Source organism: Anolis carolinensis, chromosome 2, assembly GCF_035594765.1.
Source record: "Anolis carolinensis isolate JA03-04 chromosome 2, rAnoCar3.1.pri, whole genome shotgun sequence".
NCBI classification, from domain to species: Eukaryota; Metazoa; Chordata; class Lepidosauria; order Squamata; family Dactyloidae; genus Anolis; species Anolis carolinensis.
Window position 1 is genome coordinate 223108428 of NC_085842.1, and position 20318 is coordinate 223128745.

Here is a 20318-nt window from a genome sequence, read left to right on the forward strand (position 1 = left end):
ATTCTTCCTCATTGCCTATGTCGGCTGAGTGAAAAAGAACCAAACATTGCTCATACCAGCCTATAATACAGAGAATTGGGGCTTAATAAAATGAACTCAGACTGCAAGAAAGGGTTAATTCAGATGTCCTTTATGCAGATTTGAATACACTTTCCAGTAAAGGATCAAGGCAAAAGTCTACATATTGCCTTGATTCCCAAATATATGGCTGATTAACTGAAATCCCATAGATAGGCTGCATGCAGGAGAAAAAAGGAGGCGGGGAGAAGGAAGGGAGAAGGAAATGCTAATTTCCAAGTAAGGGTGCATCCACACTGTAGAATTATTGCAGGTCCAACCACAGAAAAGGAGATTCCATCTGAACATTAGAAAAAACTTCCTAACTGTGAGAGCTGTTCAGCAGTGGAACTATCTGCCCCGGAGTGTGGTGGAGGCTCCTTCTTTGGAGGCTTTTAAGCAGAGGCTGGATGACCATCTGTTAGGGGTGCTTTGAATGCGATTTTCCTGCTTCTTGGCAGTGGGTTGGACTAGATGGCCCACGGATTTTCTTCCAACTCTATGATTCTATGATATCATCTTAATTGCCATGGCTGAATACTATGGAATCAAGAGTTTGGTGAGATATGAGCACTCTTTGGCAAAGAAGGCCCTAACATTGAGCCATGGTAGTTAGAGTGGTGCCAAACTGTATCAGTTCTACAGAGTAGATGCATTCTAAGTTAAGAAAATACTATTCACTTTGAATTGTAGGAGCCGGCTATGTTTTGCAAAAATGGGCAACATTTACAGAACAGAACCATAGCAGAGATCACAAGCACCACTTAGTCCAACTCTCCGCCATGCAGAATTAGACTCAAGATAAAAACAGACCAAAACAGATAAACATGAAAACAAATGATATGTTATAATCAGAGAGCACAACTGAACGATAGTATTAAAATGTGGCTGAAAGGTTGTTTTTCTAATTAAATCTGATTTTCAATTGCCAATAAACTGCTGAATGAAGAGGATTTTGCTTGCCAGTGGAAAACCATTTACAAGCTGGGTTCCTCAGCTTGAGCGCAGGAACCCAGAAGGTATATCATATCTCTACTAAATGTGCTTCTGAGGATGGTGGGACTGAAAAATGCTAGACAGGACATGTAAGATAAAGTTTATTAGGCAGACACATTGCAAACAACAATTTGTAGTTGCTATGTTGTTGTCATTTCAAATAAATTCCATTTACTTTGAGTCAACCAGTTACATCGACGCCTAACACAGGGGTTGATAGTGATGTCTCAGGTCTGAGACCCGGGGCCATGGATTCCTTAATTGAGTCTATCCACCTAAAATATGGTCTTCTTGTTTTCCTACCACATTACCAACATGATTGTCTTTTCTAATGGGTGATATCTTCTTATATGTTCAAAGTATCACAGTCTCAGTTTAGTACATTTCTACAAAGGCTTCAGGCCGGATATGTTCTGAGATGAATTTATTAGTCTTTTTGGCAGTCCAGAACTCCTCTCTAGCACTACATTTCAAATGAATTGACATTCTTCCTATCAGCTTTTACACACACCAACATACACGGAGAGAAAAAGTCAGAAATACAATAGTATGGACAATTCTAACTTTAGTATTCAGTGCAAAACAAAATCCTGACTGACATGGAAGACCCTTCCAGCACCACAGAAGTGCCCAATTTCACCACCATGGAAAGTTTGTGGTGAGGATGTAATTACTAAAAAGGTAAAATTTCCCCTGACGTTAAGTCCAGTTGTGACCGACTCTGGGGGTTGGTGCTCATCTCCATTTCTAAGCCGAAGAGCCAGCGTTGTCCATAGACATCTCCAGGTCATGTGGCTGGCATGACTGCATGGAGGGCTGGCCCCTGGTGGCACACTGTGTTAAAGCACTGAGCTGCTGAACTTGCGGACCAAAAGGTTCCAGGTTCAAATCCCAGGAGCGGAATGAGCGCCCGCTGTTAGCTCCAGCTCCTGCCAACCTAGCAGTTCGAAAACATGAAAATGTGAGTAGATCAATAGGTACCGTTCTGGCGGGAAGGTAACGGCGCTCCATGTAATTGCTACTCTGGATAAATTCAAAGATTGCACTCTCCTTGGCAATGGTGTCTCTTAGGCAAGGAATTCAAGCAATAAACAAGTTTTATTTCAAGTACAACACTTGGTTACTGTTCATGATCTTGGCTACTCTTATTATTCTTAACTCTTCTTATTGAAGAACTTTTTGAAAGTTGCTCAACTGAGAAATCCTTGACTTCTCCTATCAAAGGATCAATCTGCTCTTTATGGTCCACTGACCATAAAGGATATAAGTAAATCTAAAACAGTGAAAATTGCAAATGAAAACTGGTTATAAGTATAATCCTTCTGTTCTACTCCCCCCCACTTCCATGCACACACACACATATTTTAAAACAGAGAAAAATATCATCTGACTTTCATGAGATAGTGTAGTCATCCAACCCTGTGAGATCATCCCTGGGTTTTTGGGTTTTTTTTATAGTAATAGACTCCTCCCTTCCCTTTGTTCCTTTGAAAACCCAATAATTACCTCTATCTCTTCCCCCTCCTCTATGTAAACTGAGGATACAAAATGTTCTGTAATTACTGTTTCTTTGTCAGTTCATAGAACTAGGAAGACTTGTATTATTGGAAGCCAAATTCCATAAAGGCTGAGGTCAATGGATTGAATGCAGGAGAAGGAATAGAATACAGTTATGGAAGGTAGGCAGTGGTTTTGTGCATTGGTAGTCAATTGAGCAGCAAATCCATTCACATCCGAGTCAACCAGTTACATTGACTTCTACTACAGAGGCACACATTAATCATTTTCCATATAGAGCTGTGACAACTGCTCCCACCATATAGAGGCTAAGCTATTTTGGCGGTAAAAGAAAGGTATACAGTAGAATGAAAGAAGGTGCCTAAACAGCAGTTTTACAACATACCATAAGTTACTTATTAGTTCAAAAGTCCAATCCAACTGCCACTGAAACTAACCGATGTATCAATTTCCACTGATATTAAAAGTGCTATATTAAGACATGTTGCATGCATTTGAGGTCAAATCCTTAATAACGGATCCAGTAACACTGCTCAAAAACATGATCAAAACTAATTCAGTTATTAACATTATTCTTTCTAATTTAAATTAGACATTATGTGTTCCTTTATGTTATATTTTCACTCTTGAAGCTTCTAATATTCCAGACACAACTGAAAACTGAAATCTTCATTACATTTCACATTTCTAACATGATAGGGAATTTGGTACTGCAGGCCCGCTGTATCCACGACCTCATGATTTGTGGATTCAAATATACACAACATTATACATTTGGAATTGTGATGGGGTGCATGCCAGCTCCCTGCTTCATCCTTCGTGGTGATGGGATTCTTTCCCAAGGCTGAAGTGGGCAGCTAGAGGGGTTTCTTCCAGCTTTGTTGTGGCTCTCTTATACCATTTCAATAGAGATTTCTATGCTTTGACTAACAAGGCTTGCAGGGAGACTGTGAGTATGTTCTGTGAATCTCCACAGGAAAGGGTGAAGGAGCCAAGGAGTGGAGTCCATGAAAGGGAAGAAGAGACGGAACCAGGAAAGGGGAAGCTGGGGCTCTCTAGTAAGTGTTTAGGTGAAAGGAACTGGATGGTGCTCAAACTCACGTCTTGTTTTAGAGATCATCACGGCATGCTGAGACTTAAGAAATCAGCATGGAGGAGGGGGATTATTTCAGCATTTGCCCAATAATTGTTCACTTAGAAAGGGGTCGAATAACTCCACCCCATCCCAACTTGCACTACACTAAATGCATGCAAATGGGATGAATTTCTATACAGCACCTTTACATAAGGCACTTGAACACACACAGAGTTTGTTTTTTTGAGGGCCCTGAAACCAATCCTCAACAGATATAAAGGGTCAACTGATAAAGAGAATCACCAAAATAAAAAGGTTACTGATTTTGGCAGGCATAGTAACAGAGGCCGAACTTCCAGAGGATCTGTACAGATGTTCATAGGCAGATGTTCCAAAAATAGCTGTAGGAAGGAAAACCTAGTTTCTTTGGAAAGCCCAATTCCTCTTGCAATGCATGAAATAATTTGAATTCTACTGTCCTATATAAAACATTGATCTAAAAGCATAAGCTGGCGAACTGTTCAGACTTTCTTCCTATTTGCAAAACTGTATTGTATAGTAACATTATTTTACATTATAAGTATGACTCAGATCTGACTTCACTCAATTAACAAACCCCTTTTTGGTTTAAATGTTAAATGTTTTCAGGTTCACTCAAGTTCCAATAGACTAAGGAATTACTAAGGGATATGGTGTAGTATCTTATATTGCAGCTAGCACCAGCTTCAGCAATACCTTAGACTACATACATGCAATGTATGCAACTGCAGCTATTCTACAGCCGGGCTGCAGCCGGGCTGTGGCGCAGGCTGATTAGCAGCCAGCTACAATGAATCACTTTGACCAAGAGGTCATGAGTTCGAGGCCAGCCCGTATGGGAGTGAGCACCCGACAATTAAAATAAAAAAAATAGTCCGTGCTCATTGTTGACCTAAGCAACCCGAAAGATAGTTGCATCTATCAAGTGGGAAATTTAGATACCACTTATATGTGGGGAGGCTAATTTATGGCACCATAAAAATAATCCAGCCGCCATTGGAATGAGGAAGTCGCCGTCACAGTGGATGATGAAGCAGGTGTTCCCCCTGTGGCGGAATCAAGCATACCCTCAGGAAGCTGGAGAAGGTTTAAATTGCCTCTGTGTCTGTTTCTGTCTCTGTTCTATGTTTATATGGCACTGAATGTTTGCCTTATATGTATACAATGTGATCCACTCTGAGTCCCCTTCGGGGTGAGAAGGCCGGAATATAAATACCATAAATAAATAAATACTGTAAATAAATACAATTGCGTTACAAACACTTGTCTAAATCTTACTTGATCTTATGTAATATTAGATCTGGATTCAACAGTAGCAATGTTGGAACAGTTTTGGATACCACTATTATTTATAAGGTCCTTGGCACCAGTTAAATTGCCACACAATTGCCATGTGGGTCCTCAGGTGTTTTGGCCTACAACTCCTAGAAATCCCAGATAGTTTACCAGCTGTTAGGATTTCTGAGAGTTGAAGGTCAAAATATTTGGGGACACACAGGTTGAGAACCACTTCCCTAGAGGCATGTAAGGATCATCTTTAAGATCATTCATCATACTGCAAAAATGAAAGTACAATGTAATAACAACAACGGTAAGAATATACATTTGTAACTTCACGGGAATTAGGCACGATGGGAGAGCTGATTATCCCTGACAGTCAAATGTATTCTTCCTGGTTTTGTGAAGTATTAAAGTACAAGCTTCTATGAGAAATCCAGGAGAGAGATCCTCTCCCGGTTCTCAGGGAGTGCATGGTTGATGAGTTGAAAGTATATTTTATGTCAGTTGTATGCAAAGCCGACTTATCCCAGGGATTTGCCACTTTTCTCACTCTCTGTTGCTACTATGTTACTTTTACTAGCAATTATTTTTTTAAACAGCAGTTGAGTGTCCCTCATCCAGAAATCTGAAAGTAGCAAACTTTAAAAAATAGAAACTTTCTGCCACCATGCTGCTAATTTCCTCCTTCAAGGAATGGGGGCTAGTCCTCAAACAAACGACTGCTGTGTTTTTCCTTGAGGAGCCATGAGGATTCCTCCACCACAGTCAGAAATTTGGTTCCTGCAGCTAAGTTGACACAGCTATCCTTTTGAACTTTGGGAAGGGTTTACCAAATCCTTGTACAATTTCTGCATGCCTAAAGGATACTGAATGTAAGCAACTTTGGCTTGCACTTTTTTTTGGCTTTCTTAACCATGATCTGTTTATTTGGGACCACAGAGGCGTTCAACCTTCCCATAAATCAGAGCATGAGTCATAACAGAAAGGTAATGTAGTAGAGGAATGGAATTGAATGAAAAGTATAAGTCCCATTAATCTCAGCATTCATTGCTCATCTTGGACCCAAATGATAGTTGGCTTTACTTAAGTATTTCCACAATGCATGGCAATGTGGATAGAAAATCTGCTAATAAATAAAGTTCTTATCAAGTTTAGCAACACTCGGGTCAAATAAAAAACCATCCATTCTGGAAAGAAGACCTAATACAAACTACCCTGCTGAGAGAGAGGTGCTTCCTAAAAGGATAAGAATAATGTACTTTTGACTGCTAGCATTACATCTTACTCAAATAACATTACATTAGCATTCCTGCATGCTCATCTGAGATTAAGAAACAATCCCTTGCAGCTGTAGAGAATATGCTAAGGATGAAGGAGCAACCATTATGCCAAACTGCAAGAATTCTGAAACAATAAAAGCCATTATTCAAGCAAAGTCTGTAAGACATGGCATCTCCTTCCACCAGCAATAAAGCATGTGCATTGTTTGAGAAAATGTTTATGTCAATTTCCAGAGGAATAAATTAACACATTTATAACGGATTTGGTTCTTAGCACGTACAAGCTCCAGTTACTAGAACACGAATAGATCAGCTCCTTATGAATTTAACTACCAATATTTTTTCCCTTCTGTAGTTTAGATACAAATAATGTTTACTTCTTAAGCCTTCATGGTTATATCCACTTTTGTCATTTATAAGAAGGTCAAATAGTAGATGAATCTCTGACCTTCAGGTATTTAAGAAGACAGAGAACAAGTGAATAAGAAAAACATCTCAGTAGAACGTAGGAACTTTCGGCGGTGCAATGCATTAAACCCTTGTGCCTGCAGGACAGGTTCAAATTCAGGGAGAGCACGTGAGCTCCTTCTGTCAGCTCCAGCTTCCCATGTGAGGACATGAGAGAAGCCTCCTACAAGGATGGTAAAACATCAAATATCTGGGCATCCCCTGGGCAACGTCCTTGCAGACGGCTAATTCTCTCGCACCAAAAGCAACTTGCAGTTTCTCAAGTTGCTCCTGAGAAACGTACATCTTGCAGTAATAGGACAAAAGTGGCAGAATACATGATGCTTACAAATATATGGAGAGTAGATTTGGATCATATGGCAAGCGAGGGAGCTATGAGAACTCTGTCTTGTCATGTAATATGCACACTGCCAAACAGCTGCTGCTTGCAATTGGGAATTGCTAAACAACCTTTTGCCATGGTTCATTTATTGTGTCACCTGAATGTGAGCATCTTACTCTCTCTGGTTTGTTTCTCCCACAGCAAATCAAAGAAATATATTATAGATATCTTCTCCCACTCAGAAAGGGGAAGGCACCCATGTTCAGGTAACAAAGCTAACTATAGAGTGAAGACGCTTCCACTGACTCATAAATAATGAGTCAATGTTGCCTAGCTTATCAGCAGATAGTATATCAGACACAGTGTAGAAAGCATGATCCTGTATTAGAAAATTCACTCTTAGCATTTACAGTCGGCTCTAACACTTTTAAGAGTTTAACTTCATGGACTTAATTAATATGGGAAGTTGACCAGAGTTGTGTAGAAGGACCTATAGATTTCTAGAGAGGTATTATCTCATATAAAAATAGTGGGGTTTTTATTAATTTTTTTCCACTTTCATGGGGGTCCTGTGCCCCTAACCCCAGTGAACATGGAGGGATGACTGTATTTACTTTACCCCAAATCTATGTGAATGAAAAAGACTAGCAAGAATTCATTTTTGTATGAACTATGTAACATAACTTTTGTTCCTTGGTTATAAATGTCATTTACTAATTGGTTCTATCATAAAAACATGGAAAAGGTTTTTTAAACTGCAAAAACTTTGTTTTTCAGGGCCATCCTGCAGCACATTTTGCTATAGTTTTCAATGACTATCTCATCGAGTCTCAACCAATTCAACATAGTTTGTGGCAGATACAAAAACAAAGTTTCTGGATTATAACAACTACTTTCAAAGTAAGTACAGTAGAATCTCACTTATCCAACACTTGCTTATCCAACATTCTGGATTATCCAACACATTTTTGTAGTCAATGTTTTCAATATATTGTGATATTTTGGTGCTAAATTCGTAAATACAGTAATTACTACATAGCATTACTGCGTATTGAACTACTTTTTCTGTCAAATTTGTTGTTAAATATGATGTTTTGTTGCTTAATTTGTAAAATCATAACCTAATTTGATGTGTAATAGGCTTTTCCTTAAGCCCTCCTTATTATCCAACATATTTGCTTATCCAACGTTCTGCTGGCCCGTTTATGTTGGATAAGTGAGACTCTACTGTACCACACAATTAAACAGAAAATCACACTTTTAAACCAGGAACATATTTTATTTGTATAGTGTTATTAATTTCATCAATTCAGACTGTCTTAATGGGTGAGGTTCCATTTTTTATTCTGATGTGTGTTATGATTTCTTATGTTCATTAAGAGTCATGTTTTTTTCATTTTGTATGGTCTTCGCATTTGGGGAGGAAAAAATACTTTTTGTGATATTTCAGATATTCACATGTTCATAAAATGAACATAAAATACACACAGAAATGAACAGCTGATGTAAGACTGTCTGAAAGCCGTATCTTCACTCAGGGAAGCCTTTCCCATCATTCTGAAAAAAAGAGGCAAACAAAATGCCATCTCCCCATTCATTTAACAGACAGATGCCAAGCAAACTGCCAGCTGACACTGAAAGAAAACAAAAGGACAGCATGACTTGCCAAACGCAAGGGCAACAATGCAGGCCGCATGGCACACACAACTCTTCCCTCCACGCCTTGCCACTCCACCCTGGCGCTCAGCATCTGCTACCCTTGGCAATTGTCCCATTCAGCCTAATAGCAGAACCGATCTGCTGTGGTTGGGAAGACTTGTGCCATAAAAAAAGTTTCACCTCATTTCCTCAGGTCAAACAAGAACAAATAAATGAGTTTTTCTACTGAGAACTGTCCTCTCTTTATTTGAAAGGTTACTAGGGAACAGTCCAATTTTGGCGGCTCCTATTAGAGAGGCTGCCCTGTCCAAAACTTATGAGTATTCAGCAAAATTGAATGTTAGGAAAGGATATTAGGTAAAGGTAAAGGTTTCCCCTGACGTTAAGTCCAGTCATGTCTGACTCTGGGGTTTGGTGCTCATCTCCATTTCTAAGACGTTGTCCGTAGACACCTCCAAGGTCATGTGGCCGGCATGACTGCATGGAGTGCCGTTACCTTCCCGCCGGAGCTGTACCTATTGATCTACTCACATTTGCATGTTTTCGAACTGCTAGGTTGGCAGAAGTTGGAGCTAACAGCGGGCGCTCAAGCTGCTCCTGGGATTTGAACCTGGGACCTTTCGGTCTGCAAGTTCAGCAGTTCAGTGCTTTAACGCACTTTGCCACCAGGGCTCCAGGAAAGGATATTAGGGACCTTGAAATAGCCCATCTGCTCTGACCACCTGAACAGAGGACTCAGCAAATATGCAGTTCATCTGGTCAGACTTAGATGTGATGTATGATAAATTCTGTTCGAATTATAAAAGTCATTTCCAGCTTTGTATCTATACGAGTAAATATAAACAATTCATACAATTTAACTCAAGTTGGAGTCTTTCTCTCTCCTTTGTGTGTGTGCAAGTGTGTGTATGGGAAGAGGCATAGTAGTTACCTAAACTGCACTTATAAGCACACGCAGGATCATTTTCCCCTCTGTTCACTGGCAATGTAGGTAAAGGTAAAGGTTTTCCCCTGACGTTAAGTCCAGTCGTGTCCAACTTTGGGGGTTGGTGCTCATCTCCATTTCTAAGCCGAAGAGCCGGCGTTGTCCGTAGACACCTCCAAGGTCATGTGGCCGGCATGACTGCATGGAGCAGCGTTACCTTCCCGCCAGAGCGGTACCTATTGATCTACTCACATTTGCATGTTTTCGAACTGCTAGGTTGGCAGGAGCTGGGTCTAACAGCAGGCGCTCATTCCGCTCCCGGGATATGAACCTGGGACCTTTTGGTCCGCAAGTTCAGCAGCTCAGCGCTTTAACACACTTTGCCACCAGGGCTCCTCACTGGCAATGTAATTTCAACTAATTTATATATGCAAATAGATAAACTACACATCTGCTGTGACTGCTATTAGGTGCTCAGAGCGAAGGGACAATTTCAAGGTCTCTGCTATCTGTTCATACCATTTTGTTTTGTTTTAGGTTGGAGTGGCCAACTCTAATCCTCATGAGGTTTCAAGACCTCAACTCCCACCAGTCCTTCTCACTAGTTATGCTGACTAGTTGCCCATTTGAGATGTTTAATTCACTGCCCATGAGGTCAAATTCTAAAACATTTGCCTCTCAATGCCCTAGTTCAACACTCAACCCACTACATGATGTTGAATTTGAGGCAATTTGAAGTACAGAGATCAATTCTTAGTCATATCAAAAAGAAGTTGTTTCTCAGCACTCAAGCACCTAGGTTTTTATACTTCACGTTTGGATTAAAGGGATTATGAATCCCCCTGAGGGAACTTCTTAAAACATAATTCTGGTCTACTATTTTCTGCGGAGCTGTGGTGGTGCAATGGGTTAAACCCTTGTGCCGGCTGAACTGCTGACCTGAAAGTTGGATTGCTGACCTGAAGATTGCCAGTTTGAATCTGCAAGACAAAGTGAGCTCCTGTCTGTCAGCCCTAGCTTGCGGGGACATGAGAGAAGCCCCCCAGCCACTCATCTCATCGTGCCCTGGGGGACATATCTGTAGACAGCCAATTCTCTCACACTAGAAGCAATTTGCAGTATGTTCTCAGGCAGCTTCTGACATGATAAAAAAAAACCTCTTTTCTGGATAGCATATCTCATGCTTCATGTAGCATTTCCACATTTCACTCAAATGGAAATTCTAGTAGTTGGCATTGGGGCAGGATGGTCTAAAATCATACCATTTCAAAGTATGCATGGGTCATAAGTTTAAGGGATTCCACAGGAACACCAAAACAGCACACAATGATATAGATTTGAGGAAAGAAAAATGAACGAAACAAGTGTGTACCAATGAGGTCCTTTTGCTTAGTCTCCATGACAGTTCACGTAATGTTTTTTCCACTCAGGGAAAATCTTCAAAACCCACTTCAGATCACTACCCTAGAATATGATTACTTGAAGACTTCTCATTTTGTACAAATAGCCTACTATTATGTAGAGAGAAGACAATATAAATATATCCACTCCACACAGCAAGTATATAGTACAGGGCATCAGAATTGGCAGTCACTTGTCCACATTGGGATCACACTTTTTATACACCTTATATGATGTAGTCTTTATGTGTTCTGGCTTTTTTTTTTACTTTATGAAAAAAGTGTTCTAGTGGTTCTATCTTGGATAGAGAGATGACAAAATTGTACTTGATCCCTTCCCCATGGGCTACTCTTCCACAGCAATGTCTTTCAAGCTATGTTGTGCAATTTATAAAGAAATGTTTGAACACTCCTTGTGAAGATGCTTTTCCTTAGAAGAGAGGTTCCATTATCTGTCTATACAGTCAGCGCTTTGTTTCCATGGATTTTTCACCCACAGATTCAATCATCTGAGGCTTAAATATTTAGGGGGGAAACCCATAAGCAAACGTTGATTTTGTGATTTTATATCATCATTTCACTACATCATTGTAGTAAGATGATTTCAGGCATAACTCTTGAAGCACAATTTCCTCCCACACATTAATAATTTCCCTTTGATGAGTGTTTAAATTAGGAGCTGGTGGTCTTCTTGGGGGAGGGGGGCACTCTAATAAAATAAGAAAAGAGTGCCCATCTTAAGGGACGAAGCAATGAAATAAAAGACAACTCCACTAAAATAAGAGGGCAGATGCTCACTGTGTTTTTATTGGCCATTTAGAACAAGATGCACTATAAATGAGACTGTCAATTGTGGTTCCAAAAAACCATCACACTTGTCATATTATTGACTGAAAGCAGCTTCTAATCTGCTTGGGTGGGAGAACTCACTCTTCTCATTTTCGCTGGTATACAATTGTCATTGATACAGTTGGACAGGAAACAACACCCAGTTGAAATCTCTTTTGCTCATGGAATATTCCCTTCAAACAGAGTGGGGAAAGTATAGAACATGGTTATCCTTTTATGGCAATGAACCTTTTGCCAAAAATTGAGTGGCATGTAAGAAAATACTGGGAAAAGTGACATCATTTCTTTCTTGGGGATCTCCAGGAGAAATAGGTTGCCTCAAAACACCACCCCAATCCTTTCCCCTGAAACAGTCTCCCAAAATGAAAAGGAGGATTGCCAGATTGAAAAACAGAGACAACTCCTTTATCTTAAATGGCTGTGTAAAAGTGAAGATTTCAGCAGGCACTGCATAGCATACAAAAATGTAAGAATCAACACCACTGAAATTCCTTCTTCTCAACTACCTGCAACAGGAGATCTTTCCACCTTTCACTCTGTCAACCCTACTCAAGGGTCAAAAGTTGTTGACCAAATTGGTCAATGTCCAGCTGATTTTGGACAATATTTTGGTAAAAGCATGGAGGATAAATTGTCCTCTCTTCAGCCACAGTTGCTCCTGGCTTAAAGCTGTCTTTCTGAATTCCACGTTTGATGGTAAACTCCTTGGAGCAGAAGGACATACGGGTTCTCCCTCACTCTTCCTTATTTGCTTGTGAAGCTCTGAAAAGCATTCTTGTACAATGGAGCAGGATCCCACACTGGATTTCCATTTGAACAGGAGAATGCAGATATGTGTGTATCTCCTACTGTAGTCCTCCAGAGTTAGTTTTAGGGCAGCTCAAGAACTGCACATTGGAAGGGAAGAAGATGAAACTTCACTGCTCGCATGCTGCAGCACCACTGCTGTGTTGGCTTTTGGCCTTGAGGCACAAAGGCTGTCAAGGGACTACATCAATTCTGATTTGATCCAAGGTCAATCAAGCAATTACATTTACATATGAATATGATCAAAGCCTTAACAGACATGCTGGATTGATATGCAGAGGGAACTATAATATAAACTACAATTTGATAAATGCAGTCAACCCTTCAATTTCAGTGAAGGTATGCGCACAGGGAAAATGTCAAATGAAAAAAACTTTTTTAAACTTGAAAGAACACCAACGTAACTCTATGCTCAACATCCTAGAGAGAACCTTCTTCTAGAAATCTCTAGATCCTTCTGCACAACTCTATAATCAGCTTAGTGACATTGGAGGACCTTGAGATTCCTATAGACCCAAATCTGTGAATAATCAAATCTGGAAAATCTCAGCTAGCAAATATGAATGGCTACCCACACTCTTTCTCTTTGACATTTGATGCTTTCAGTACAGCAGAACTATAGCCGCCCCGAGCCCTAGGGGAGTGGCAGCACATAAGTTTAAATAATAAATAAATAAATATAGTACATAAATATAGTAAAGGTAAAGGTTCCCCTGACGTTAAGTCCAGTCGTGATCGACTCTGGGGGTTGGTACTCATCTCCATTTCTAAGCCGAAGAGCTGGCGTTGTACATAGACATCTCCAGGTTATGTGGCCAGCATGACTGCATGGAGCGTCGTTACCTTCCCACCGGAGTGGTACCTATTAATCTACTCACATTTGCATGTTTTCAAACTGCTAGGTTGGTAGGAGCTGGGGCTAACAGCGGGCGCTCATTCCGCTCCCGGGATTTGAACCTGTAACCTTTCAGTCCGCAAGTTCAGCAGCTCAACGCTTTAACACACTGTGCCACCAGGGAAAAAAGAAGCACATGATTGTATATTCTGTGTGGCAACCATTGGACTGGTTGGCCCTTGTGGTCTTTTCCAACTATATAATTATATGATTCTAACATTTGCTCTTACTGATTAAAAATGTCATCAATTAATTAACAGTGGCTTGAGTTAGTTAACTGACCAAAAGTGGAAATCATTCTGAAATCCTAAGTTTATTATAATCATGAAATTTAATTTCAGGCTTCATTCAACCATACATTCAAAATATTCACCTTTTCCTTTTTGATATTTGGGAGTTGAATGAATTCATAATTCTATTGTGCTGTGTGTGCATCTCATAACAATGAAAATGAATATTTCACATGTTTGTATTATTGATTAATTTTAAAGGAGAGAGGGAAACCATTTCAATAGACATGTAAAAACACAAAACAACATTGATACAGGCTTTGAATAAAAAGCCATTATGATACAAACTTTGATTAATGGACCTTCTATTAACTTGTTCCTTTCAGTCTAAGACTATCACTACATTCCAAAATACCAGACCAATGACTTGGTGGATGATTCAGTGATAGGTTATTAATCAACTCCAATCCTCTGTAATCCACCCTTGGAAAGATTGCTAGATTTATCTCCACTTATATTGAGGCAATTCTAGATAGTTGTATTACAAACACGCTGAAATCAGATCGCCTCCAAGACTCCTCACTTCACACCCCCTGGACCACTTATATCACTTGAACTTCCCTTTAAGTCCCACACATCTCTACTTACAGCCCCATTCAAGCATCACATAGGGCTGGAGATTGCATTTATGAAAATAATCCCTGATGTTGTAGCTGCAGTTTCTCTGTCCCAGCTCCTCATCAGCCTACGAATCTAAGTGGGAAGAGGTTAACATGAAGAGCTCTCAGCTACAATGCACCTTGAGAATAAATAGGTTTTGCACACAGATACTCTATCACCAGCACAACTGCTCCAGGCAGCTGACTTTACGTACCATAAAAGGACAGCAAATCGTTGCTTATTATTATTGTGTTTGAGTACCCCTATCTGGAATTCTGTGATCCAAAATCCAAAAACTGTCCATATGGGTAAATGAGATAGTGAAACCTTTGCCTTCTGATGGTACACACATTTTGTTCCATGCACAAAACTGTCAAAAACGTAAACATAAATAGGCTACGTGTACATGAAACATCAATTTCATAATTAGACTTGTGTCCCATCTGCAAGCTTTCTCATTACGTATGTATATGCAAACAAAGGTAGTCCATTAAAAAAACTGAAATCCCAAATACTTCTGGTTTCAAGAATTTCGGATAAGGGATAACAAACCTGTAAATGTAAATACTATATATTGCAACACACTATGAATTACTACTGTGCATTTATTGATAGAGAAGGGGAGAAATGCATATTGAATTTTCTACCTCTATTGAAAAGAGTAGTCTTCAGGATAATGCTCCAATCTGACCAGAAGGAGGTTCTGCTTCTTTGGAACAGTTTCAAATGGAGTACAATAATATTTTGATTTAGATTACCGTTTCCAGAGTCCCCCAGCCAGCGTGGATTCTGGGAAATGCGATCTAAAAAAGATGTTGCCAAGTCTTGTTTTCACTGCCCGCTCAGATGGAAGCAATGACTGGATATTCAGTCTTGCATTTTATCTGCATGGCAAAGATAAGATATTCCAGCTCTGGGCAACCATATACCTGCATGTAATCCTTTGCTTGGCCCAGGACAAAACCAAAAAACCAGCAAAGAGTTTTCAACACAAGTTAACTAGCATAATAAGTAATCCTACTTGTTTGGTTCTGCTTTGCCCTCTGCCAGACATAAATAAATTTCATTGCATTTATTCTCTCATTAATGGGAAGGTGGAATTAAACGGCTTTAGACTGTGGAGGCATGAAAAATATGGTTTCTAGCATTTAAGTTATTATCTTCTTAACCTGTGACATGGATTTGCTTTCCAGAATGCTATCACATGTCAACACTGATACCAAACACACTCCAGAGATACAGAGCTTTACATTTATCTCATCAAAAAGAAAGATGCTTGGTTCAGAAACTTCTCAAACAGACGCTGTAATTTATATTTGGTCAAGGAGTGGGAAGGAACTCAACACTGTCAAACCACAGTGCAGATAACATGTGATAGGAGCATACGACACAGATGTCCACAGTCATGATCCCATTGGGTATATCTACTAAACAAAGAGGCTCTTTCAGCAGATCAAAGGAGTGGTGATTGTCCTTCCTAAGCAGTCATATAGCTTTCTCGCCACCTATCTGTCTAGAACAGGGGTCCCCAAACTTTTTAAACAGAGGGCCAGTTCACAATCCTTTGGACCATTGGAGGGCTGGACTATAGTTGGCCACCAAGCAATAATAATAATAATAATAATAATAATAATAATAATAATAATAATAATAATAATAAACAATAGACATTGACAAAATTACGATCTGCCAGCTGCAAAAAGCCACCCTGCTGGGATCTGCTCGCATCATCCGAAAATACATCACACAGTCCTAGACACTTGGGAAGTGTTCGACTTGTGATTTTGTGATATGAAATCCAGCATATCTATCTTGTTTGCTGTGTCATAATAAAATAATAGTAATAATAAATATTATTATTAATAATAAAAACCAGTACAGGTGGTCCCGGTGGTGATCGGCACACTGGGTGCCGTGCCAAAAGATCTCAGCCGGCATTTGGAAACAATAGACATTGACAAAATTACAATCTGCCAACTGCAAAAGGCCACCCTACTGGGATCTGCGCGCGTCATCCGAAAATACATCACACAGTCCTAGACACTTGGGAAGTGTTCGACTTGTGATTTTGTGATACAAAATCCAGCATATCTATCTTGTTTGCTGTGTCATACAATGTTGTTGTGTCAATAATAATAATAATAATAATAATAATAATAATAATAATAATAAAGAGGGTTGGAAGAGACCCTTTGGGCCATTGAGTCCAACCCCCTTCTGCCTTTGTGCACCAAAAGCACAAGCAAAGCAGCCCTGACAGATTACCACCCAGCCTCAATGTTAATAATAATAATAGTAATAGTAATACTGTAATAACAACAACAGTAATAAAGAAGGTTGGAAGAGACCCCTTGGGCCATTTAGTTCACCAAAAGCACAAGCAAAGCACCCCTGACAGATGGCCTCCCAGCCTCAATGTTAATAATATTAATATTAATAATAATAATAAGAGAAGAGGAGAACCCTTAGGTCATTTAGCCCAACCCCCTTCTGCCTTTGTGCCGTGGGGGCCGGATAAATGGCTTCGATGGGCTGCATGTGGCCCCCGGGCCTTAGTTTGGGGACCCCTGGTCTAGAAGATGGGGTAAGCCCTGTAGAGCAATGCTTCTTAAGCTATCTGATATGGGATGAATGGAAATGTTCCCCACAACGTCCCAGTAACCATTGCTACGTTTCTTTCCTTCTTGAAAACTACCTTGGGATCTGTAGCCACTTACCTGGGAACCAATACCGGCCCATGGGCAAGGATGGTGAGTAAACAGCATTGTTTTACACAAGAAGTTCAAGTGGTATGGATGGCTGGTTGAAGAGGAGGAGAGAAAAAAGAAAGCAGAAGGACAGCTGTCCCTTCACATTTGTGGTACTGACTTTTTGCTGATTTGATTACTATCCCTGCCTCCCCCGCAATCTCCTTTCTTGGTGTTTTGGTTTGTAGGTCTGTTCCTGGGGTTATTTGGGCCACCAATACAGAAAATGGCATTAGATAGACTGCATCAGCTCTAGTTTCTTAGATATGATCATGATTTCCTGTGGGCAAGCAGTTGAAGCATGGCATGTGGTATACATTCTGTATCTAAAAAACTAGATCTGATAGGGGAATCATAGTGCCATTTTTGGAATCCGCTGGTCAAATATACCTAGAAACAGGTCTAACGTTTAAGACACCAAAATATGTGTTGGCCAGTGAATTATTTATGAATTTGATTAAAATGCCCTCTCTAAAACATCACCATATCCTCAAATATGTCATTATGGTCAACTTCTCTTGGTCATGCTGGAGGACTTAAGAGATTTCTAGAGAAAATTTCTCTTTAGGGATTTTCTAGGTCCTCGGTGAGATTCTATGGTCCAGGAGAATTTAACCAAAAGACCGAGAAATTCCTGGAGAGGTGGCTCTCAGGTAAAATAAAAAAACAATTTCTTTATTCATTGTCCTTCACCTTTTGGGGCTCCTCTGTCCCTAACCCCAGCAAATGTGGAGGGCTGACTATGATGGGCCCCATGTCTTACTTTACTTTCTCTTTATGCTAAAGTGATGTTTCATTCTAACCAGGCAATTTTAAACAGTCAACCTATTTTTTTTTAAGATTGCAAAAAGCACAGCTCTTTTCCAAGCAAATTGCTTCTGAATGAGACAAAACTTCTGTAAGTGTTGAGGAGTTCTTATTGAAAAGCCCAGGGAAAGCAGCTTAAAGCATCCAAACAACTGAGAATCCCTGCTGTTACTGCCATTAATCTAACAATCCTGGCATGTGTAAGTAGAAGCTTATCTCAGATCATTAAAAAAAAAACTGTATAGCAAAAAGCACAGATGCCCCAAAGCATTGGCTGATACAATATAGAATACGTTCCTCCTGTTAATCAGAACAGAGAAATTACATGCGGCAAGTGCATTGCAAGTTGAATTTCATCAGAGGTCAACTTGTGTTCACCGCAAAGCTGAACACCACAGCCTCAGAACAACAGCAGTTGGTGACGCTATCCCATAAATACAATAATTACCTTGAGCCAATTCCAAACTAAGCACTTCTGGTTAAAAGGTCAGGTTCGCTGGCAGGTTCTACACAGCCAGAATATAGAGAAGGCAAGCTCAGCAGCTGTGGTTCAAATGAGCATCAGCATTTCACCACATTTTCATTTTTGGCTAATCGTTTAGTTAAAATGTAATTTTTAGTTGAGTGGTGTTTCATTTGTTGCAATGCTTTGTTATCGTTTGATGCCAATGCTTATTGCATTATTATTTAATTTATGGTAGTTTTACTTATGTGTTGGTTGCACTTTATGGCACTGAATATTTGCCACTGTATGCTGTTAAGCACCCTGAGTCCCCATTGGGGAGATAGGGCAGAATGCAAATAAAGTTTATTATTATTATACTATATTAGAAATACAGGCAGTCCCCAAGTTAAAAACAAGAAAGGTTCTGTAGGTTTGCTCTTAAGTTGAATTTGTTTGTAAGTTGGAACAGGTACATTTTTTAAGTGTAAGTAAAGGTAAAGGTTTCCCCTTGACATTAAGTCTAGTCATGTCCGACTCTGGGGGTTGGTGTTCATCTCCATTTCTAAGCTGAAGAGCCAGTGTTATCCATAGACACCTCCAAGGTCATATGGCTGGCATGACTGCATGGAGTGCCGTTATCTTCCCGCTGGAGTGGTACCTATTGATCTACTCACATTTGCATGTTTTCAAACTGCTAGGCTGGCAGAAGCTGGGACAAACAGCGGGAGCTCACCCCGCTCCCGGGATTCGAACCGCTGACCTGTCAGTGAGCAAGTTTAATAGATCAGCAGTTTAATCCACTGCGACACCGGGGCACCATACATTTCACTATTACAACTTCGGTCTGTGTCCGGATTTCTTATAAGGGATTGGTTTAATCTCCGGTTTGCGAGTAAAACTGAATTTCTGTGTCGCAAAAAGGATGCATGCCTAAAGAGCGTGTCACCAGCATAAAAGGTTTGGAAAGTTCGGCCTTAGAAGGTCATTGTATGTGGGAATGGCCTTTAAACTGCCATAAAAATACAGTAGAGTCTCACTTATCCAACATAAACGGGCCGGCAGAATGTTGGATAAGCGAATATGTTGGATAATAAGGAAGGATTAAGGAAAAGCCTATTAAACATCAAATTAGATTATGATTTTACAAATTAAGCAGAAAAACATCATGTTTAACAACAAATTTGACAGAAAAAGTAGTTCAACACACAGTAACACTATGTAGTAATTACTGTATTTACTAATTTAGTACCAAAACATCACAATGTATTGAAAACATTGACTACAAAAACACTGATTACTAAAAGGCAGACTGCGTTGAATAATCCAGAACGTTGGATAAGCGAATGTTGGATAAGTGAGACTCTACTGTATAGGTAAAATTTAATCCCTATGTTCCAAAAACTGGGTGTGAAAATCTGAGAACTCTGATGAAAGCTCAGAAACTAGAATAGATTTTGTTTTCTTTATGCAAAATGTTTGGGACCAGATTTTTTTTCAGGTTTTGGAATGCCTGTATTCTCATATTACATAATGACGTATCTTAGAGATGAGGCCCAGGTCTAAACACGAAATGTATTTATGTTTCATACACACCTTACGCACGTTGCCAGATGATAATTTCATACACAATATTTGTAATAATTTTGTGCATGAAACAAAGTTTGTGCAACTGAATCAAAATTGCTAATCCCCCAGCTAGCCATGCTGTCAATGTTGAAATATTTTGGATTCCAAATAAGGGCTACTCAATTTGTAGCAGGCCAAACAAGTCAGATTTCTATAATTTGGAGATGAACTTCAGTATTATTCCTAGCTTCCATTTTTTCCATGACAAAGAGGCATCACATTTTATATATAT

At 39.7% G+C, this 20318-nt stretch overlaps 1 protein-coding gene across 2 annotated transcripts in view; it reads right to left on the reverse strand.

Annotated features, from left to right (window-relative positions):
• Nucleotides 1–20318, reverse strand: part of mob3b (MOB kinase activator 3B) — a 123387-nt gene that overhangs the window by 63665 nt on the left and 39404 nt on the right. The window lies entirely within an intron of this gene.